This window comes from Saccopteryx leptura, chromosome 2 (genome assembly GCF_036850995.1).
Source record: "Saccopteryx leptura isolate mSacLep1 chromosome 2, mSacLep1_pri_phased_curated, whole genome shotgun sequence".
NCBI classification, from domain to species: Eukaryota; Metazoa; Chordata; class Mammalia; order Chiroptera; family Emballonuridae; genus Saccopteryx; species Saccopteryx leptura.
Window position 1 is genome coordinate 268,617,358 of NC_089504.1, and position 24,731 is coordinate 268,642,088.

The window sequence follows — 24,731 nt, forward strand, 5'->3', positions numbered from 1 at the left end:
TATCACTCAGTCCAAGTAATGTCTTATAAGTCAGAAGCAACTAAAGATAGCAGAATGCGTCAGACAAGAGTGGGCATCAACTTGAGAGTCAATCTTAAAAATATTATTTTTTCCAAAAGAAGACAAGTTGGGAGCATATTTCTCTATTGTGAAAGGATGTTAAAAGGAATTTCAAACTTCAGATTTCTCTGTCTCAGTCTGGTCAAGACAGGGTATCAAGAATTAGATTTAATTTCCAACTAAAAAAAAAAAAGGACAAAATTATAAAGCAATGGTTTTCTCAAGATATTGAAAACAACTGGGATTGTGTTATCTAAAATATTCATGCTTAGAAAACACCTGTGGGTTCAAATAGCCCTTAACATTTATGTCTATATTTGGTTTACAGGATTAATACATCAAAAGTATTATCATGTTTTATTGATCTAAAACTTGGGTTGTGGCTTTTGCCAATAATAACTCTCTTGCTTCAGTAGCTAAGCTAGTAATGGCACATGGGGTTAGGTTGATAGATTGGGGTTTGTACTTTGCAGAACAGCAGGATTTATATTAACTATAGACTAAATGTCTCCATGGGTGTTTTGGACAGAACCAAATATCAAGAATCTTCTGGCATGGACCAAATGTCTGCTAATTAACATAATTACATTTTAACAGTCATTCCCATCTCCTTTGCAAGGCAGAGTGCTTCTGGACAACATGGATTATGAGGGGATTCAGGCAATGTCTTAAATGTTGCTTCCATCGAAAAATCTGTGTCTCTTTTTAAATATTGTTACAAAAAGTTCAACTAGGGGTGAATGTCAGGAGGAGGCTTATTGCTTTCCAGAATAATGAAAACAGAAACTCCAAATTCCAGATGTTTCTGGAAAGCTAGATAATGATAACAGACTTTGTGTTTCTAAAAGCGTTACTCAGCCTCTGCTTTTGTGCTTTTGTCAAAAAGGACATTCATGTGTTCAATCATACAACTTTAACATTTGACCCCAAATCAAAAGAAAACGTTTTCATTAGTATGTGTGACCGCATAGAAGGCAAAGATTAGGCAATCCTTTTCATGTTATGGGAATTCTCAAGGTGCCTAGAATTTCATAAGAACATAATGGGTTTTTCAATAAATGATGACAGTTGATAAGCATGGCAGGCTGAGCAGAGAGATGGTTCTTGGACTTGCACTTGAGGACTCCTGTGTAGTCCAAGCAGCTGTGCTCACTGCTCATGCATTCTCTTATATGCTCCCCACTCCTCGTGCTCAGGTTATCATGAGGATCATTCATATCCACACGGCAGAGAAACTATAGTCACCTGTAAAAAACTTTATCATCAGTTTAGTTTATAATTGTGTCTGTAATCCAGTGAGAGCCTAAGTAGCTCACCCATCCTTTATCTGCTTTCTTCCTATCAAAACTATATATGTATATGTAATCCATATACCTCTACAGTTCCCATTGCCTATTGCTCACCCTGGTAGTCAAGCCTTTCCACTTTTCTACCCATCTAGCATTTTCAGTTTGATCTTCTGCTCCCCATTATGAATCCTTGAACCCACTAGAGGGGCCACAGTGGAGGCAGTTTACAATCTTGGCCTTTACAACCTGCTGCAGCTTTTGTAATCTATTTGAGTTGAATTTGGCAGTGTGTTGAGTTCCCTGGTCATTTCCTGACTTCTTAGCTTTGGAACTGTGACTCTTCACTATCCCTCCATTTACTTTCTTTATCTTGACACTCAGACTACCACAGAGCACTTCAGCCTCTAGAGCCTCGTCAGTAAAATGGGGACACTAATACCATCTATCTCATAGAGTTGTTTTAAGTATTAAATGAGTCAATACATGTAAAATGTTTGGAGAGTTGCTTTGTTATAGAGTGTTATATAAATATTTATTACATGTAAAAAACATAAAGTATTCTAAATTAATCTATGTACATGTTTGGTATATATACATATGCATCCATATCTATCTATCTATCTATCTATCTATCTATCTATCTATTTATCTATCTTCTATCTATATCATCTACCTATCTATCTCTTATTCAGCCTCCTCCCCTTGTATATTATTTTATATTTTCTTTTTTTTTTTAATAATTTTATTTTTTTAATGGGGTGACATCAATAAATCAGGTTACATATATTCAAAGATAACAAGTCCAAGTTATCTTGTCGTTCAATTATGTTGCATACCCATCACCCAAAGTCAGATTGTCCTCTGTCACCTTCTATCTTGTTTTCTTTGTGCCCCTCCCCCTCCCGCTTTCCCTCTCCCATTCCCCTCTCCTCCCCATAACCACCACACTCTTATCAATGTCTCTTAGTTTCACTTTTATGTCCCACCTACATATAGAATAATGCAGTTCCTGGTTTTTTCTGATTTATTTATTTCACTTCGTATCATGTTATCAAGATCCCACCATTTTGCTGTAATATTCCGATGTCATCATTTCTTATGGCTGAGTAGTATTCCATAGTGTATATGTGCCACATCTTCTTTATCCAGTCATCTATTGATGGGATTTTTGGTTGTTTCCATGTCTTGGCCACTGTGAACAATGCTGCAATAAACATGGGGCTGCATGTGTCTTTACGTATCAATGTTTCTGAGTTTTTGGGGTATATACCCAGTAGAGGGATTGCTGGGTCATAAGGTAGTTCTATTTTCATTTTTTTGAGGAACCACCATACTTTCTTCCATAATGGTTGTACTACTTTACATTCCCACCAACAGTGAATGAGGGTTCCTTTTTCTCCACAGCCTCTCCAACATTTGCTATTACCTGTCTTGCTAATAATAGCTAATCAAACAGGTGTGAGGTGGTATCTCATTGCCGTTTTGATTTGCATTTCTCTAATAGCTAAAGAAGATGAGCATCTTTTCATATATCTGTTGGCCATTTGTATTTCTTCCTGGGAGAAGTGTCTGTTCATATCCTCTTCCCATTTTTTTATTGGATTGTTTGTTTGTTTGTTGTTGAGTTTTATGAGTTCTTTGTATATTTTGGATATTAGGCCCTTATCTGAGCTGTTGTTTGAAAATATCATTTCCCATTTAGTTGGCTTTCTGTTTATTTTGTTATCAGTTTCTCTTGCTGAGCAAAAACTTCTTAGTCTGATGTAGTCCCATTCATTAATTTTTGCCTTCACTTCTCTTGCCGGTGGAGTCAAATTCATAAAATGCTCTTTAAAACCCAGGTCCATGAGTTGAGTACCTATGTCTTCTTCTATGTACTTAATTGTTTCAGGTCTTATGTTTAGATCTTTGATCCATTTTGAGTTAATTTTTGTACAGGGGGAGAGACTATAGTCCACTTTCATTCTTTTGCATGTGGCTTTCCAGTTTTCCCAGCACCATTTATTGAAGAGACTTTCTTTTCTCCATTGTGTGTTGTTGGCCCCTTTATCAAAAATTATTTGACTATATATGTGGTTTTATTTCTGGACTTTCTATTCTGTTCCATTGGTCTGAGTGTCTATTTTTCTGCCAATACCATGCTGTTTTGATTGTCGTGGCCCTATAATAGAGTTTGAAGTCAGGTATTGTAATGCCCCCAGCTTCATTCTTTTTCTTTAGGATTGCTTTGGCTATTCGGGATTTTTTATAGTTCCATATAAATCTGGTGATTTTTTGCTCTATTTCTTTAAAAAACGTCATTGGAATTTTGATGCGAAATTGCATTAAATTTGTATAGTGCTTTGGGTAATATAGCCATCTTGATTATATTTATTCTTCCTAGCCAAGAACAAGGAATATTCTTCCATCTCATTATATCTTTTTCGATTTCCCTTAACAATGGTTTATAGTTTTCATTATATAAGTCCTTTACATTCTTTGTTATGTTTATTCCTAAGTATTTTATTTTTTTTGTTGCAATCGTGAAGGGGATTATTCTTTTGAGTTCATTCTCAATTGTTTCATTGTTGGCATATAGAAAGGCTATTGACTTCTGTATGTTAATTTTGTATCCTGCGACCTTACTGTATTGGCTTATTGTTTCTAGTAGTCTTTTTGTGGATTCTTTGGGGTTTTCGATGTATAGGATCATATCATCTGCAAAAAGTGATACCTTTACTTCTTCTTTTCTGATATGGATGCCTTTTATTTCTTTGTCTTGTCTGATTGCTCTGGCTAGAACCTCTAGTACCACATTAAATAAGAGTGGAGAGAGTGGACAACCCTGTCTTGTTCCTGATTTAAGGGGGAAAGCCTTCAGTTTAGTGCCATTTAATATGATGTTAGCTGATGGTTTATCATATATGGCCTTTATCATGTTGAGATATTTTCCTTCTATACCCATTTTGTTGAGAGTCTTAAACATAAAATTGTGTTGTATTTTATCGAAAGCCTTTTCTGCGTCTATTGATAAGATCATGTGGTTTTTGTTCTTTGTTTTGTTGATATGGTGTATTACGTTAACCGTTTTACATATGTTGAACCATCCTTGAGATTCTGGGATGAATCCCACTTGATCATGATGTATTATTTTTTTAATATGTTGTTGTATTCGATTTGCTAGTATTTTGTTTAGTATTTTAGCATCTGTATTCATTAGAGATATTGGTCTGTAGTTTTCTTTTTTTGTGCCATCCTTGCCTGGTTTTGGTATGAGGGTTATGTTGGCCTCATAAAATGTGTTTGGAAGTATTGCTTCTTCTTCAATTTTTTGGAAGACTTTGAGTAGAATAGGAACCAAGTCTTCTTTGAATGTTTGATAAAATTCGCTGGTATAGCCGTCAGGGCCTGGACTTTTATTTTTGGGGAGGTTTTTAATGTTTTTTTCTATTTTTTCTCTACTGATAGGTCTGTTTAGGCTTTCTGCTTCTTCTTGACTCAGTCTAGGAAAGTTGTATTGTTCTAGGAATTTATCCATTTCTTCTAGGTTGTTGAATTTAGTGGCATAAAGTTTTTCATAGTATTCTACAATAATTCTTTGTATATCTATGGTGTCCGTGGTGATTTCTCCTCTTTCATTTTGGATTTTGTTTATATGAGTTCTTTCTCTTTTTTTCTTGGTAAGTCTTGCCAAGGGTTTGTCAATTTTGTTGATCTTTTCAAAGAACCAGCTCCTTGTTCTATTAATTTTTTCTATAGTTTTTCTGTTCTCTAATTCATTTATTTCTGCTCTGATTTTTATTATCTCCTTTCTTCGGCTGGTTTTGGGTTGTCTTTGTTCTTCTTTTTCTAGTTCCTTAAGGTGGGAAGTTAAGTGGTTCACTTGGGCTCTCTCTTGTTTGTTCATATATGCCTGAAGTGATATGAACTTCCCTCTTATCATTGCTTTTGCTGCATCCCATAGATTCTGATATGTCGTATTGTCATTTTCATTAGTCTGTATATATCTTTTGATCTCTGCACTTATTTCTTCTTTGACCCATTCATTTTTTAAAAGTATGTTGTTTAGTTTCCACACTTTTGTGGGATTTTTTTTCCTCTTTTTTGCAGTTGAATTCTAGTTTCAAGGCTTTATGATCAGAAAATATGCTTGGTACAACTTCAATTTTTCTGAATTTGCTGATGTTGTTTTTGTGGCCCAACATATGGTCAATTCTTGAGAATGATCCATGTACACTGGAGAAAAATGTATACTCAGTCACTTTGGGATGAAATGTCCTGTAGATGTCTATCAAATCCAGGTGCTCCAGTGTTTTGTTTAAGGCCACTATGTCTTTGTTGATTCTCTGTTTGGATGACCGATCTAGAGCCATCAGCGGTGTATTGAGGTCTCCAAGTATGATTGTATTTTTGTCAGTTTTTGTTTTAAGATCAATAAGTAGCTGTCTTATATATTTTGGTGTTCCTTGGTTTGGTGCATATATATTAAGAATTGTTATGTCTTCTTGATTCAGTGTCCCCTTAGCCATTATGAAATGGCCATTTTTGTCTCTGAGTACTTTTCCTGTCTTGTAGTCAGCATTATCCGATATGAGTATTGCTACACCTGCTTTTTTTTGGATGTTATTTGCTTGGAGTATTGTTTTCCAGCCTTTCACTTTGAATTTGTTTTTATCCTTGTTACTTAGATGAGTTTCCTGTAGGCAGCATACAGTTGGATTTTCTTTTTTAATCCATTCTGCTACTCTGTGCCTTTTTATTGGTGAGTTTAATCCGTTTACATTTAGTGTAATTATTGATACTTGTGAGTTCCCTATTGCCATTTTATATCTTGCTTTCTGTTAGTTTTGTGTCTTGTTTGATCCTTCTCTTTCGTTTTTCTATCTTTTGTTTTTATTTGGTTGTATTCCATACATCTTTCCTCTGTTGCTATCTTTTTTATTTCATGTGCTTCTGTGGTGGTTTTTTCAATGGTGGTTACCTTTGAGTAATGAAAAGGGTCCCTACCCTGTTCATTGTAGCGAACTATTTTGTGAGTACTTTTGCAGTCCATCGTCCTTTGCTACTGTTAATCTCCATCTTCTCCCCCTCTTTCTTTTTGTTGTTGTCACAGTTTAAATTTGGTTTTATTGTGTTCTTCTTAGAGCTTTTACTTGTGGCTTTGTTTTTTTTTGTTCTTTGTATCTGATTGGAGAACCCCCTTTAGTAATTCCTGGAGTGGGGGTTTTCTGATGATAAATTCCCTCATCTTTTTTGTATCTGTGAATGTTTTTATTTCTCCTTCATATTTGAAGGATAGCTTTGATGGGTATAGTATTCGTGGCTGAAAGTTCCTCTCTTTCAGGACTTTAAATATTGGGGTCCACTCTCTTCTAGCTTGTAGAGTTTCTGCTGAGAAATCTGATGATAATCTAATGGGCCTTCCTTTATATGTTGTATTCTTCTTTTCCCTGGCTGCCTTGAGAATTTTTTCTTTGCCGTTGGTTTGTGCCAATTTCATTATGATGTGCCTTGGAGTAGGTTTGTTGGGGTTAAGAAAACTCGGAGTTCTGTTTGCTTCATGAATTTGAGGCTTTAGTTCTTTCCACAGGCTTGGGAAGTTCTCACCTATTATTTGTTTGAGTATGTTCTCCATTCCATTTTCTCTCTCTTCTCCCTCTGATATACCTATTATTCTTATGTTATTCTTTTTGATGGAGTCAGATAATTCTTGTAGGGCTATCTCATTTTTTTAAATTTTTGAGTCTCTTTCTTCTTCTCTATGTTGTGCCTCAAGTTGCTTGTCTTCTATTTCACTAATCCTCTCTTCTATCTGACCTGTTCTATTAGCTAATCTTGTTACTTCGTTTTTCAGCTCGTGAATTGAGTTTTTCATCTCTGTTTGATTTGTTTTTATAGTTTCAATTTCCTTGGAGATATATTCTTTGTGTTCATTGAGTTGTTTTCTGAGCTCCCTAAATTGCCTTTCTGTGTTTTCTTGTATATCTCGGAGGATTTTTAGGATTTCTATCTTGAATTCTCTGTCATTTAGCTCCAAGGTTTCCAATATATTAAATTTTTTCTCCATAGATTTTTCCTCATCTAGCTTTGTTACCTCTCTTTCTTTTGTATCCATGATATTTGATTTTCTCTTCCTTAATGGCATCTGAGGGTGGTTTTGTTGATAGTATTGATGAGATTTAATAAAGAATAAAAAGTTTTAAAAAAATAAAAAAATAAAAAATCAAAAAGAGTTGTTTTTATTTAAAAAATTAATAATGAAATAAAATAAAATAAAATAAAATAAAATAAAAATTTTTTTTAAAAGGAAATTATTCCCCCCCTCCTTTTTTCCTCTCCTCTCCTCTCCCCTCTTTCTTGAGAAAATCTTGTGGTGAACTGTGAATTATAACAAACAATGCCTGTGATGGAGGGCCTGAATTGGGGAAAAGCAATAAAGGGGCAAAAAAAAAGAAAAAAAAAAGAAAAAAAAAAGAAAAAAGGGGGGTATGGACCCACAAAAAGCAAATAAGGAAAAAATTTGGGTCAAGAATAAAATGATTTGCTTTTAGGTGTTGGTTGTCTAAGAGTTATGATGAGAGGAATAAGAGGAAAACAGAAAAATGGGGGGACAAATTAAAAAAATACTATTGTATTTAGTGGAACAAGAACTAGATAAAATGGAGAGCCAGGGATGGGAGCACTGCTAGTGAGTTAAAAAGGTGAAGTAAACCCCCCCCAAATGCCACAAACATAAGTTTGAGTCCCAGATAAGATAATTTGTTTGTTATTGAGGTTTGAATGAGAGGAGATGTAAAGGAGAAAGGAAGAAACTAATATAGAGGGAGAAAAGAAAGAGAGAGAGAGAAAAAAAGAGGGAACCACTAAAAGAAGAAAAAAGAAAGGAGAGAGAGAGAGAGAGAGTTAAGGGTTTTAACTCTTAGAGAGTTAGGAAGAGGAGAGAAAAGATAATGGGAGATGTAACAGTTGTGGGTAGTGTAGTTCAAGGAGAGGAGAGAGTAAGACCGGCAGAGAGTTAATCGGCCAAATTGGAGGAGGAAAAAAAGTATCAAGAATGAAGATAAGAGAAACAAACGAACAAATATAATAAAATGGGATAGGTTATAAAGTCTGCAGATTATTCTTGATTTTGAGAGGTTATCTTCTTGCTTTTTCTTTTCTCTCCCTCTTCCTGGTCGGTGACTCTGTACCCCGGGTTCTGCCCCTTTGGCACGCTCAGGTAGAGGATTGCAGTTGATAAGTCTCTATGGCAATGTCATGTATTGTGCTTTAGTCTCGTTGGCAGTCAAGGCTCATTAGCATTTATAGGCTCCGACAGTGAGAGAGTCCGTGTTCCTGGAGCCTTTCTCCTAGTCTTTCCTTCCTCAATTAGTAGCCTGATAATCCAGCTATGGGGTTGCTGCTGCCTCTGCCTGGATAGTAAGAGGCTCAAAGAGTTGGCAACTCCCCACTCTATTTCCACTCAGCACAGGGCTCTGGGTAAGGCTCAGTCAGTCAGAGCTGCTAGCATAATCAGGCGGGCTTTCCACCCACTCAAAGACCTCTGGCTCTGCCACTCTGTCCGGTAACACAGGTGGGCGCCCACTTCTGGGGCGCTTGGAGGAAACTCTCACTCACTATCTGCGTGCGCAGACCAGGATATCCGGCCAGCAGTCTCACGCTCTGAGTGAAACCCCCAACCGCATGGAAAAGTGGCAGTGTTGGAATTGGCTCTCGCTCCGTCCCCGTGCGCGGCTTTTGCAAGGCGCTGGGGTGGCCCGAGATTCCGCTTTGGCCCACACAAAGTCCCCTGACTCTGCCCCTCTGTGCGATAACATGGGCGCGCACTGCCGAGGCACTCGGAGGAATCTCTCACTCACTATCTGCGCGCGCAGACCAGGATATGAGGCAGGCTGCGTTTCCCTCTGAGTGCAACCCCCACCAGCACGGAAAATTTCCACCGTTGGAATTAGTTCTCGCTCCCTCCCGTGCGCGGCTTTCCCAGGGCACTTGGGCTGCCCAGAGATTCTGCTTTCGGCCCACAGAAAGGCCTCTGACTCTGCCTCTCTGTGGGGTAACACGGGCACCCACTCCCGGGGCTTAGGAAGAAATCTCTCGCCCACTAACTGTGCACCGACCAGTAGATCGGGTAAAATGGCTGCCCCGCTTGTCTTTCTTTGTTTGGGTTTGGCGCGAGTGTTAGCTTGTATTGCCCGGGTTGCCACAGGATCAGTTTTTCCTCGGCTTGGATCTCCGTGCCACAGCCTGGTTCGGCCATTTGTGCCGCGGCCTAGATCTATTCACCCCCTTTGCCTGCCTCAGTTTCTATATTCACAGTTACCAGAGAAAGCCGCCCTGTTTAGGTTAGTGAGGAAGGCAGAGCATTTCTTACTCCCTATTTCCTTTGGGGTTTGGTTATATATTTAGCCAATTTTTCACTCGACCATACCTTCGGGTGTATTGCGAAGCATCTGGAGGCTCCAAGTATAGGTTTTTCTGTTTCTGGTTGAAGATCTTGTTGAGTTTTGGGGGAGATTTATCGGTATCGCTTCCTACCCTGCCATTACTCTGACGTCATCTCCTATTTTATATTTTCTTTTTCATTCTCTTTTATCTTTGTATTTCAATTTGGGAATTTTTACCAGCATATCTTCAGCTCACAGATCCTTCTCTCAGCCCTGGATAGTCTATAGATAAGACTATTCAAGGCATTCTTAATGTCAGTGACCATGTTTTCAACTTCCAGCATTTCCTTTTGATTTGTTTCTTCATGTTTCCATCTCTGCTTACATTCCCCATCTGGTCTTGCAGGTTGCATACTTTTTCCATTGCAGTCCTTTCATATGAATTATTGTCATCTTAAATTCCCTGTCTGATCATTGATTTTCTTTTTTTTTTCTTTGGTTTTTTTTTTTTTTTTTTTTTTTTTTTTTGTATTTTTCTGAAGCTAGAAACTGGGAGAGACAGTCAGATAGACTCCCGCATGCGCCTGACTGGGATCCACCTGGCACGCCCACCAGGGGGCGATGCTCTGCCCACCAGGGGGCGATGCTCTGCTCCTCCGGGGTGTCGCTCTGCTGCAACCAGAGCCACTCTAGCACCTGGGGCAGAGGCCAAGGAGCCATCCCCAGAGCCAGGGCCATCTTTGCTCCAATGGAGCCTCGCTGCGGGAGGGGAAGAAAGAGACAGAGAGGAAGGGGAGGGGGAGGGGTGGAGAAGCAGATGGGCGCTTCTCCTGTGTGCCCTGGCTGGGAATCGAACCCAGGACTCTGCATGCCAGGCCGACGCTCTACCACTGAGCCAACCGGCCAGGGCCTGATCATTGATTTTCAAGTGATAAAATTCACTTCAATATTTCAATTGATAAAATGTTTGTCATATCTGAGTCTAGATCTCTTCAAACTGTGCTTTTATTTACCTGTTAGCATGTTCCTTAATTATTTACTAAAAGCTGGACATGACTTCTTAGGTAATAGGAATTGAACTAAACAGTATACATATATATATATATATATATATATACACATATATAGTTTTACATATACATATATAGTTTTGATAGGAAGAAAGCAGATAAAGGATGGATGAGCTACTTAGGCTTTCACTGGATTACAGACACAATTATAAACTAAACTAAATGTGAGGTTTTATGTTCAAATGGGAGAAGTTGAGCTATTTAATTTTGGCTGTAGCTATAGGTTTCTGAGATATCACATTGCTTTAGTGGCTTTATTTTTTATATCCCCTGTTGTCTTTGAGCTTCTCTAGAACTCTTCCTTAAAAAGAGGTGAATTGCTACTCTTCCACCTGTAACCCACAAGAGCTCTATTGGTGTGGTGTAAGGTGTGGAGAAGTGTTCTGTCTGTAATCTTGGGATTCAGTCTCGGTCTTTCAGTGAGCCTGTGGTTTCAGCCTGTGAGCTCCACTCACCTGAGTAAAGACAGGAAGGCTAGAAGAGGCTGGAGTTGGGTTATTGTCCTTATCCCAGGTGAGATAATGCTCTTGTCAAGTATTTTCCTCTATATAGTAGGTCTGGGCATATCTATTCCCTCTGCTGGGAACACTGGGGTTTTTTTTGGGGGGAGGGGGGTGTCTCTTCACCATAGGCACCTGGTGGTAGTCCTGGATATAAAATCCATGAATATATGGGTTCTCCCCAAGCCTATGACTAACTCCTCATTCTCGGCCCCTAACAATAGGGCAAAATTACTATTCAAATGCTTTTACCACTTTAATGGCTCCTGCAGTTTCAGGTTCAGATAAACAGATATCAGCAATGAGTCTTTGTATTCTCCTGTCTCTCCAGATTTGGGATTGGCAGTGTGCCCTATGACATCATTTCTCTGATAGACCAATAAAAAGACATTGATTTCAGTTTAATTTTTTTTTTCCAGTTGTAAGGACAGCAGTAACACCTTCCAATCTATTCATGAGTCAGAGCTTGGTGAATGAGAATATCCACAGAGCTTTGAAAGCTCATTTCCTCTTTTTGAGCCTGGTTTACTATGATCTTGGTTTAACGTTTGAGTACTTTGTGATCCCTCTTCAATGGTAATATCATAGTCAATTCAACTTAGGTGTGCTTGTTTTTCTGAGTTTGTTTTACCTTTCAAGAATTTTTTTAAAAGAGATAGAGAGGGAGGGAGGAAGACAAAAGAAGAGAGAGAGAGAAGCATCAACTGTTGTTCAATTTAGTTGTGCCATTTATTGCTCCTCATAGGTGTCCTGACTGGTGCTTGAACCCATGACCTCAAGGGTCGAGGGGGTGCCTTCCAGGTTGAGCTGGTGTCTTCTGCACTCTGGAATGAGTCTCTATCCACTGTGCCACCAACCAGGGCTTCCTTCAGGGACTATTTACTGAATCTCTACTGCATGCCAGACACTGTTTTAGGTTATGGAGACATAGTGTGAACAAACACGTGAGATTATTTATTTCTCCCTTTGGCCAGAATTCCTGCATAGCCCTGCTCCTACCAGCTTCTTCAGGTTAGACCTCACCACACTGCCACAAAAATATATTACTTGTTCCTCCTATCTTCATCTTCCAGGGGGTTTTCATTCCTGTATTTCCCACATCCTACCCAGCCATTGGGGCCCAGTTCAAAATCTACACTAAGAAGACAGACTTTCTCTATCTATAGTGACCTTTATCTTCTTTGAATTCTTATCCCTTTGTATTTATTTATATATTATCTGTGGGGTTAAGGTGTAGGATTGTCTGTTGAGGGAATAACAATATAGCATCTTGAATTAAAAGTTGCCTTTTTAACATATTATGTCTATCTCAGTCTTCACATAATTTGTAAGCAATAAGGATGCTAGAAAATGGTTGCTTTGTAGTACAGAGGACCCATGGGTTACCACTGAAGAATTCAGTCATATCCATCACTGCAAGCCAAAAAGAAAACAAAGAACAAAGACTTAATCAAGGTTCTATGCTGTGTGTTTATGGCCATAAAAGGCATGTGATGAATTTCAAGATCCATGCTTATTAGTCTTTCTGAACAGTTCCCCAGTCTTTTGCCGTATACAATAAGTACTTGATGGTGACGCTATCAGATAATATTTGCAAGTGTGGATTGTGTCACAATCAATCATTTCATTTGTAAGACAATTTATGCATCTGCACTAAACAACTTCAACTCTTTCTTGTTAAAAATAACTGCATGTTTTATAGGCATTTCTATAAATACATCCAATTTTATAATGCTTCCTGTAAATAACCAGTGTGGTTTCTGCACTATTGACCGTGGAGACACATATGTGTCCTGTACCATTGGCTCAGATTTGCCAAGAAGCGTTCTTGATGAATATGTGGAATGCCCTTTTTCCAGAGTCAAACATCTGGTTTTGGCACCAATTTTCAGGCCAGCCCCATGCTCAGCACAAAAATGGAATGTACTAGATTTGCTTGGGTAAAGTTGCTCACGCAATCCACATTTCCAAATACGAAGGCTATTGCAAAATTCCTTTAAGTTGATTTTAGGTATGACATAGGATCAAGAACAATATTCTTCTCACTCACTCCAGATTTTTGCTGGGGCTGCCATCCCCTGTTAATCATCATGTTACGAGTGTTTGTGTTACAAGGGGAGACCCGATTTACCAGCACTATCAAAAAAGGCTAACTAGCAATTTTTATATCAACAATCAAGAGCACACCATCCGATTTTAAAAATGGTGGCAGCAGCTGGGCTCAAATCTTTATTATTTATTTATTATTATTACTATTAAATCATCATCATAATATTATTATTTTACTATTATTTAAGATTTTATTTTTAAATCTGTGGTCAGATGTAAAAAAGGAAAAAGCAACCATTTGGGATTTATGTTTAATTGTACTATGTGATAGACAACTGTTTATTTAAAGTATAACATTAATAAACCCTTTGACTAATACTAGAGTGCTGATCTGTAAGTCACTGGAGGAGAGCTTCAGCTCTATCCTAGAGCTTCTCTCTCTTACTGTATCTAGGTGTCACCTCTCCTTTTTCAACAAATATTTACTGAGGACTAACTGTGTGTCAATCACTAGAGTAAGTGCGAAGGATAGAGCCACAAACAGAACAAAACCCCTACAAAAGTCAAGCCGGAGCAGTTGAGACAATACAAAATAAATGAAAAGATAAATATGTAATACCTAAGTAGTGTGAAACAAAATAGAGTGAGAGGATAATGACAGAGGGGGTGACATCTCAGCATACACGAATCAAGTGAGGAAGTGAGGCAGTCATGCAAATACCTGGGAGAAGTGTGATCTGGGAGGAGAAGGGAGAGAGTTTAGAGCACATGCTCTGGGTCAGAAACATGTCCAACCTCTTCCACCAAAGGCCAGGAGAGCAGTGTGGCTGCAGCAGGATGAGAGGGAACACATGTGATGGTCAATGGGACAGCAGTGATGATCTCATAGACCAAATTAAGGACGGGTTATTCCTAAGTGTGATGGGAAGATGCTGGCGGCTTCATCCACAGTGTTTAGCAGGGCCTAGCAGTGTCAGTCTAATTTGTAAACATGCACTGATGACAAAGAGAAAAGATGAAAACTCAATTATACATTATTCAACTAAGCAACCAATAAGGACTTTAGCAGGACAGAGTGAATAGGATTAGACTATCTCATTCTTTGCCCTATATATTCTCTACATTTCTTTTTGAATATGTATATATTTGATATTTCCATATGTCTAGTAATTTTTGCTGTCCGAATAGTTTGATTAAGTTCTTCTATCAGTTAAAACTGTGGGACAAGATTTCACCTGCATCACTTCAGTTGACTCAGTTTCCAGGTCATAACAGGCCTTGACACTGGCTTATTGTTAGGACATAGCAGAAGCTCTCAGGAATCAAAGAGGGACCGAGCTGTCTATTTCCTCTTGCCCAAGCCAAAGTGTTGGCCATGCCATTCATATTATCAAAATTGTTTTTTGAGTTTTAATTTTATTCTGGCCATCTTAAACAGAGCAAGCAGCCAATATATATATATATGTATTTTTAAATTGATTTTAATTTATTGTGTTTACATAGATTCTAGTGTTGCCCAAAATGCATCCCCCCTCCCCCATATTCCCCTCAACATCTCCTTTGCCCCCCTCCCCATAGCACCCTCCCTCCTTCCCTTCAGCTTTATCCCATCCTATCATCCACCTTCCCTCTGTTCTCTTTTCCTCTGGTCCTTTTGATCTCTCCTCTGTCTCAGTTCCGTTCCTCAGTTCATATTGTTCATTAGATTCCTCAAATGAGTGAGGTCATATGATATTTTTCTTTTTCTGCCTGGCTTATTTCACTTAACATAATAGTTTCCAGGTCCATCCATGTTGTCGCAAAAAGTAAGATTTCCTTCTTTTTGACATCTTACCCAACCCAGAGGGAAAAACACAGGCTTAGAGTTTAGACAGACGTAGGCTATAATTCTGAAACCTGGCCCTACTGAGTGGGGAGGCAGTAGTATGCAAGCTCTGTAGTTACACACTGCTGCTTACTGCCTAGGTGACTTTGGAAAACTTGCTTACATTTGCTGGGCTTCAGCTTCCAGACTGGCAAAAATGGAAAATAAAAGTATTTTTTTCAGTGTTGATATGATGATTAATTAGTTAATGCTATATCTATAACGTGTTTAAGAAGTACCTCAAATATGATAAGTAAAAAATAAATATTCGTTACTACTATTATTATACTCACTGTGTGCCTTTAGATATTGTTAGTGTTTGTGACCTTCAACTGAAAATTAAAGATCATTGACACCTACCTTAAAATACTAATGAGAGTAATAAATGAGATGATATGTGAAACAGCTGGCATATTACCTGATACATAATGGTGACAGTAATACTGAAATTGTTATTATTGGAGGTGGTTATTAAGAAATTGATATTAAGATCATGGTTTTTGTGGTTTCTTCATCTATAACAGTAAAGCTCTTCTGCTTTATTATTTCTGCACTTGAATATTATTAAATACTAAATTCTATAAGCGACAGACACCATGGTCATAAAGCATGTTGAATTGTGGATCCTGAAACAGTTAAAATTCATTTGTTTGCAATTTTAAAATATCTGATTCAATAAATAAGAAAAAAAGGTATTACCTCCCAGAGTTGGCCATCATCAAGAAAGGTGGGGTTGGTCCTTAATGGATTTTCTAGCTCACAGAGATGATCAGGGATGCAGAATCCTTCAACCTTCCACTTGGGTATTTGCCAGACTTGCCCACAGATCAGTTACCCCTGTGGCTGGAAGATGTGTCACGTCTAGGCCCAACAATGTCCAGAAGTGAAAAAGGAAGCTAGAAAATATATCTCAGAAGTCACCAACAAACTTCCTTTATGTCTATTGGCTAGAACTAGGTCATATGCTTTCTATAACTTTGTCACTAACAAGAAGAAAAGGCCCTTTCTGACAAGTTTACACTAAGCAGGATTTACCTCTGGAGTCAAGGTAGAGTCGGTCTCTACTGAGTATTATGGAAAAGTCCTATGGGAGAGTACTGCTTGCACCATCCTCCAAAATGCACTCATACTAAGATCCTCTGTTTTTATGAATTTTAAGCACTGACTGACTGGTTGGACAGTAGCTATTCTCATGTTTATTATCCCAGACTATTATAAAGAGATGGTTTCCAAGCATTGGATATTTTCAAAGGAATCTTGTCTTTTTAGAAACCCAAAGACAACCAGAAGTTGCAAAGAACCTCCCAGAAAGATCTCAAGAACTCTGCCTTAGAGATGTTCTTGTTGCCAGTTGAGTTGGATTTTACCTTCAAACCATGTTTCCATATCCCAGGATGCCAGTGGAACATGGGACGCCAATGTAGAAGGGAGGATTTGTTCTCAAGCTTGTTTTCTTTGCATTTGTAGTAATATTGTTAGTGCTTTAAGAGGGCAGGACAGTGCTAGCCTTGCTTCTTGTTTATCAAATACAACCTGCTGTAAACTAATTTTATTTTTCCTAGATCTGTATTTGATTTTCATCTGTGTTGGTGCCTCCAACAGGACCAGCTGGAGAGAATTTGATACCAACAGAGATCACTTTCTAAAAAAAGTAATTCAATGTGAGAAGCAATGAAACAGATAAAAACTAAACAAGGAACTCTACTGAGAGTACAAATTGCACTCTCAGCATTGACCATGCACTGCCTACAAGAACACATTTAGCAAGAGAGAGAGGGAGAGAGAGAGAAGAAAGAATGAGGGAGAGCTTCCAGCTGAAATTTCTATTATGAATCTTTTACAAAAGGTGTTAAGTAAGATGCTGAGTAAAACTCACCTTGAAAAAGTGGGATTTAATATTTAATATGCCAAGAGTAAGTAGTGGGTATTAATAATTTCTTACATGGACCTAATATCTATAAATGAGAAACTCATTCTTCCTTATCGACTGTTGTCTTTCTTTTGCTATCAATACTCTAGTATCTTTAAACATCCATTGTTCATTACCAAATGCTATAATCCATTCTCTATTATCTTTCTCAACCTATGCAATATTTGCTTTACTCATTCTATTCTTGAACTTATCTTCTCCACCCTTCTTGGAATCTGGAATAAATATATTCACACTGAAAATGTCAATTCAGCATTATAAATGGAGTATTGGATCCAGTAGCCACCAGAAACCGGTAGAGGGTCGGAAATACAGGTAATTTCTGATTTACATGTAGGCATAAGTAATGTGGGTCTGCTATTATGTTTCTGGTCTTAAGAGACAGATTCTCTTAGCTCAGAGAGAGATGTGGACAGCTAGACTGGAGTTTGGTTGGGCTCAATCCAGAGAGGAACAATTGGATCAATGTATGGATCAAGTGCCCAGGGTAAAGACACAGAGGATGAAGAAAGCAGATGGACCAAAGGAACTAAAGGGTAATAAGTAAAGCAGAGAACTCTCCCATGCAACACAAATCACAGGAAGAAAGAGACACATGGGAACTATGATCAAAGTTCAATTCATTGTCCAAATCATTACTTTCTTAGAGCCCAAGATAGTCTGTTGTTTGAGAAAAAGAAATTCTTTTATCACAGTCCAAGAGTGTCCTTTCTCTTTACAAAATTGGCAGCTTGGGTGAATAGAAAACCTCTGAATAGTCTCATGCCTGGGAAATGTAAGCGGTAAAGGTTAGCAGGCACAGGTGTCATGTGATCCTGGCCTTGCAGATTTTACTCAGTCTGTCATTCTCTCTCTCTCTCTCTTTCTTTTTGTATTTTTCTGAAGTGAAAAGCAAGGAGGCAGAGAGACAGACTCCCCGCATGCATCCAGCCGAGATCCATCCAGCATGCCCACTAGGGGGCGATGCTCTGTCCATCGGGGCGTTGCTTCGTTGCCGCTGGAGCCATTCTAGCGCCTGAGGCAGATGCCATGGAGCCATCCTCAGTGCCCGGGCCAACTTTGCTCCAATGGAGCCTTGGCTGCAGGAGGGGAAGAGAGAGACAGAGAGAAGGGAGAGGAGGAAGGGTGGAGAAGCAGATGGGCACTTCTCTTGTGTGCCCTGGCTGGAATCTAACCTGGGACTTCCACACACTGGGCAATGCTCTACCACTGAGCCAGCCTGTGGGGGGCCTCAGTATATTATTCTTGAGGACTGGTTTTGTATCCCTCAATTGTCTCATCTTAATCTCTTCAATGAAATAATAGCAGGTCTTCCGCCCTCTTCTCTCCTTGGTAATTTCATTCACTCTTCTGATTTCAAATCTACCTTTCTGGTTCCAACCTTGAACCTAATCCCCCGTTCTGCACTCTGAGACAACGATTCCCACTGAGCTTTATGTAGGTATCACTAACATCTTAAGGTGAATGCTCCTTCTTCAGTAAAGCTATACTTTCTGATTTGCCCTTTTCTTTTGCTGGTATAGCCTTCTCAGTGAGTATGTCTTGAAACCTCACTTGTCTTGGAATATATATACAATACCTTCATTCTTACTCTTCATGCAAAAATCCTGCTGAATCCTAGATGTTCTGATTTTTCCAGCCCTCTCATATCAATTTCTTCTTCCATTCCCATTATCTTTGTTCAGGCCCTAGTTCTCATATAGTCTGTTATTCCAGCCTTTAATTGCTTTTCTTTCTACTCTGTCTTATATGGCACTGTCCTATTATTTTTCCTAAAGTATACTTCCACTCATTCCCACTACTGTTAAAAAAAAACAACACACTGTCTCTTCAATACCTCTGCCCACCCCGTAATCCAAGCCATCATCGATTTCTCACCTGGACTACTGCAATAGATTTTTCTTTTCTTTTCTTTTCTTTTCTTTTCTTTTCTTTTCTTTTCTTTTCTTTTCTTTTCTTTTCTTTTTTGTGACAGAGACAGAGAGAGGTATAGATAGAGACAGGCAAGAAGGGAGAAAGATGAGAAGCATCAATTCTTCATTGCAGCTCCTTGGTCTCCTTAGTTGTTCATTGATTGCTTTCTCATATGTGCCTTGACTGGGGGACTACAGCAGAGCAAGTGACCCCTTGCTCAGGCCAGCGATCTTTGGGCTCAAGCCAGCAACCATGGGGTCGTGTCTATGATCCCACTCAAGTCAGTGATCCCATGCTCAAGCTGGTGAGCCCAGGCTCAAGCCAACAACCTTGGGTTTCTGAACCTGAGTCCTCTACATCCCAGTCTGACTCTATCCACTGCGCCATCACCTGGTCAGGCTGCAATAGATTTTTAAAGACTCTAGTTTTTTTACCACCTCCAGTTACCTTGACTCTAATCCAGTTGATGACTTATAACCAGAATGATTGTTTCCAAAATCAAGCAAACCTTCTTAGTGCTTATAAAACTTCATAGCCATAGTTTTCTACCGTTTTAACTTAGTTTTGAAGGCCTTTCAAGACCTGGCCCCCATTTTTATCTCTGATTATACCTCTTGCTATCGTTCAACAACCCTTCCAACCCCTACAGCCCTCTTATGATACAGAACAAAGAAGTAACTAATAACAGATGTTTCCTCCTATCAAATAGGGTAGCTCATATGGGTAAGCACCCGCTTGTTCTTTAGAAATGGGCCGAAGGCCACTGTGTAAACAGTGCCGGATGCTCTTTTTCCATGATGCCAGAAATCATGTTGGTTGAAAATGAAAAATTCAGTCAATCATCTGGAGGCATCCCAAATATCCAGATGTTTGGCATCATGTAGACAAAACAGCCAGATGAGGCAAAAATAAATTCTCACTTTTCCAGTTAGAATATGTTTTGGTCTCCAGTAGTTATCAAAGGCGCAAACATGCCCAAGTGACTTTCTTGAGAAAATGAGTTCCAGGTGGAATTAAAAACACCAAAAGGCTGAAGAGGAGTGGGGACTGTTGTTATTGTATTTGTGAGACTCTCAGATCAATAAAATCATCTGAATTGTTGTTAACAATATTCCACTTTGTTATTGGTTGATGCTCTCAAATATATCTGTGTTAGAGGCTTTCACAAGAATTTGCACAGATACTCTGACATTCTTTAGGCACGAGTCCACATACATGACTCTAAAATGACTTGAATGCCTTTTGTGTGCAAACCGACTTATTACCTGGGAGAATTGGCATGATATTAAGCATTATGGTCCCTGAAGCTGACATTTCTGGACCTGTATCTCATAACCAAGACAACCTGAAGAGCTAAAGAAAGACTGATCAGAAATAATGGTGTTGTTTTTCAGTTATCTGAAGAAGAAAATAGGTAACGATTCAATTTAACTAACAAATCAATAGTAAAGCAAGATGATGTGTTTCAACTTCTGTGAGTGCTGTAGGGAAGAGGCTTAAGAATTACATCAAGAGTTTATCTATCTTGTTAATAGATAGATAAACTCAAGACAGGTAATAGCAAATGTTAGAGAGGCTGTGGAGAAAAAGGAACCCTCATTCACTGTTGGTGGGAATGTAAAGTAGTACAACCATTATGAAAGAAAGTATGGTGGTTCCTCAAAAAACTGAAAATAGAACTACCTTTTGACCCAGCAATCCCTCTACTGGGTATATACCCCCCAAAATCAGAAACATTAATACATAAAGACACATGCAACCCCATGTTCATTGCAGCATTGTTCACAGTGGCCAGGACATGGAAACAACCAAAAAGCCCATCAATAGATGATTGGATAAAGAAGATGTGGCACATATACACTATGGAATACTACTCAGCCATAAGAAATGATGACATCAGATCATTTACAGCAAAATGGTAGGATCTTGATAACATGATACGAAGTGAAATAAGTAAATCAGAAAAAACCAGGAACTGCATTATTCCATACGTAGGTGGGACATAAAAGTGAAACTAAGAGGCATTGATAAGAGTGTGGTGGTTATGGGGGGGAGGGGGGAATGGGAGAGGGAAAGGGGGAGGGGGAGGGGCACAAAGAAAACTAGATAGAAGGTGACAGAGGACAATCTGACTTTGAGTGATGGGTATGCAATATAATTGAATAACAAGATAACCTGGACATGTTTTCTTTGAATATATGTACCCTGATTTATTGATGTCACTCCATTAAAAAAATAAAAGTATAATAAAAAAATTAAAATTAAAACTACCATATAAAAAAAATTTCTGGGATACAACTAAAGAAGAACTTAAAAAGGAATTTAAATATTTATAGTAGCAAAGAAGAAAGTTTTTCCACAAGTGTATGTGGGTTTAATTGACAATTAAAAATGATATATAATTTAAAAAAAAAAGAGTTTATCTAGCCTGAAACTCTGAGAAGTTAAATCTGAATGACCCCCAGAAGAATCAATGAACGTACTTTAGAATTTGTTCCTGAATTATTAAAACCGAAGTTTACTTAAAATTTAAGTTTACAAAGTCTATTACTAAAGCCTTTTAATATTTCACAGATAGTTGTTAGTGATTTAATGTTATCCAGGCAAATACACATTGCTAAGGAAATCAGTTGTAACCATTTGTGACTTGGAGAACCCTTGGTTAAGAAATGGCTACCGTCTTAGATGCATAGTCTCCATGCAATGTGTTTGTAATTACCAATGTTTAAATATGAAAAAGTTTCCATTACCAAATTATCATAAGTTGTTTAAATTTCATGGCTAGAATATCTTCATCAGGTAGAAAATTGTTGGGAAAATTTTTGAGGTAGGAGAGTAGAGAGGCACATAATCTGAAAGATCAGCAAACACAAACAGAGGAGCCTATATTGTGGTTGAGCAGCAATGGTAACAACAACAAAACTCATCTTAAAGTAGAATATAATCTAAGCAGAGAAGTGGTAACTCATTAAATTGCTTTCTACTATGTAAATATTAGTTTGTGTAGAAAAACACATTATTATGCTGTTTAAAAGAATGTAGTATTTATTTCCTTCATAATAAAATTGGTTGAACAAAAATCCTTGTGTGTTCATTGCACCAATTGCATTTGTAGCAACATTAGTCATATATCTTTTGGCATTCACCTGGCTAGTAACATGGGGACTGAAGCAAAGGACCTTTGGATATTCCTTTAGCTTTAGGATTGATTGATTATGGTGGAGAACAACAGGTCTGTCTGGTCTATGTATGGAAAAGAGCTAGGATTCATGGGAACAGAACCTTTGTTTTATAAATCATTACAGACCTAGGTCTTAAAGAATTTTGTCAATTCTAAGAAACAACATGTGATTCTGCTTCTATGAGGCAGATGAGGGTATTTTATTAAAGTTGATAGCTTCCTATGGGTAAAGTTATTTCTTGGTACTCAGGATGTAACTTAGAAGACCTGTTAATTTCTATAGATATCCTACCCACTCACGCACATACATAGGAGTAATTAAGGTTTTGTGTGGAAAATTCTTTACTTCGTGCTGTTGAGACCAAGTATATGGAATACACACTTCAACATTTGGTTATGATTAGCTCCCGCTAGTATACAATAAAAACTCATTCAAAGAACTTTGGTGCGTGCTGAATAGAAGACTGATAGTTCTTTAAAGTTCTGTTCTATTATTAAATTTCTTCTGCTTTCATATTAAATTTCAATTAAATAGTCTCATTGGTTCATTGGAGTAGGTTTCCATTCAAAATGAACATTTGTCAGCAGATGCCTTTATAAACAGCTGTGGTTTTCCTTGGGTATATACAGTGTCATTATCCAGACCATCTGGCCATTCTACTTATGGTGTTTCTTATTTGGGCTCTCTCTCTGACATAATTTATTATCTTTAATCTGCTTGATTTCTTTAGAGGGAACTTCTCTCTCACCTCATAGAACAAAACAAAAAAAGTAAACTGACAAATTAAAAAGGTTATAGGAGATGAATAGACCTTTTAAAGGTCACTGCATGGCCTGGTTTCCCCCTCCCCTGTTTTTTCTCTTTTATAAAAATGTAGCCTGATTACAGAGAAAGGTCAATTGTAAAACATAGCAAACTACATTATTTTTTGAAGAAATTGTTTCCAAATTTAAATATTTTCTGGAATGCATTTGTTTGATTTATTGTTTCTTTAATTTTAGAAAACTTGGCCACTTCTCAAATGATTAAGGAACAACAGCTTCACATTTTTAGTGTTTATCATGCTAGCTCATTCTTTTCTCAACAGCGTTTTTATTCAGAATGGTATAATGATAAAAAAAAAAAGAGAGGTAAATGAATGTGTTTTCTTTAAAAGCTCCATCCATAAATAGCACAGGAACCTAAGAGTATGCACCTTTTTTTTTCTTTAATACAGATAAAAGAAGTGAATTTTTTTAATGCAGGAAGGCATAAGGAAATAACATTTACCTTAATGTGAACCCAATATACAAGTATATTGGTAGGCAGAGAAAAATTTAAGGAGAAAAACGTGTCACATCCCTGTAATTATCTTATTATGAATATATAAATTATTAAACCTTTATATTAAAGTCATTTATAAAGTTTTGCATAAAATTATATTAGAAAGCAAAATATTAAATATGAAATAAAAACTTATTTCCAAAGTCAGGACTGAGTGTATATATGACCTAGAAAACCCAGCAGGATCTCTTCGTCATTATTTTTAAAAAGTGCAAATAAAAATGTTTATCTTCTATAATGATGATGGGAAAAGGTGGGTTTCAGATGAGAAAAACATGGCAAAAGTTTATTTAAAAAGATAAATTACTTTCAGAGTTGGTGATGCGGAAGCAGAACATATTTAAAGTAAATAAACATTGTACTCACTGTATATTCATTCAAATAATCAAATGTTTTTTCATTATCTCTAGATCATTTGAAATAATCTTAAGTTACTTGTCAAGTAAATATTTTAAAAGGTGAAGATATGTCATAAGATAAATAGGGAAGTATTGAACTTGTGCTCTTGCAAAGCTTCATTAGGGTAATTTAGGTGCTGAGAAGTTCTAGCACTCTCTTATGAATAACACATTGTATAAGAATTTACACTTATAGCAATGATCAACAATGACTATTAATATTATAGAAAGAGAGACGATCACTATGCACCTCCTAATGTAGCAGAAACCACCTATGAAGTAATTTGCCATAAAATAAAACGATACATAACACCGATTAACCTGCTCTATCTATCTAACAAATTACAAGAAATATAGAGGAGAGAGACACATGAAAAATGGCACCCAAGAGGATGTAATCAGCAAAATCGAGACTGTGGGAAACTCTGAACGAGAAAGAGAAAATACATTTTCTTTAACAAAAAGATGAAGGGGAAAAAATAGATTGCAAAGGTACCTATTATAGATGAAAAGAAACATAGGAAGGAAATATCCCAACAAATTGCAACTATGGACATTATTTGGATTTAGAAACAAAGAAAGACTATAATAAAATTAAAAGATGATTGGGTGTATGATGATAATAATAAAATTTAATTTTGTTAGTGCAATAGTGACATTATGACTGTGTTTTCAAAGAGTCCATTTCTTTTAGTGATGCATACTAAAATAGAGATAATATAATGTCTAGAATTTTCTTAAAAATAATTGGAGGTGAGGACAGGGTGGATAGAAAAGAGAGAAAATAAG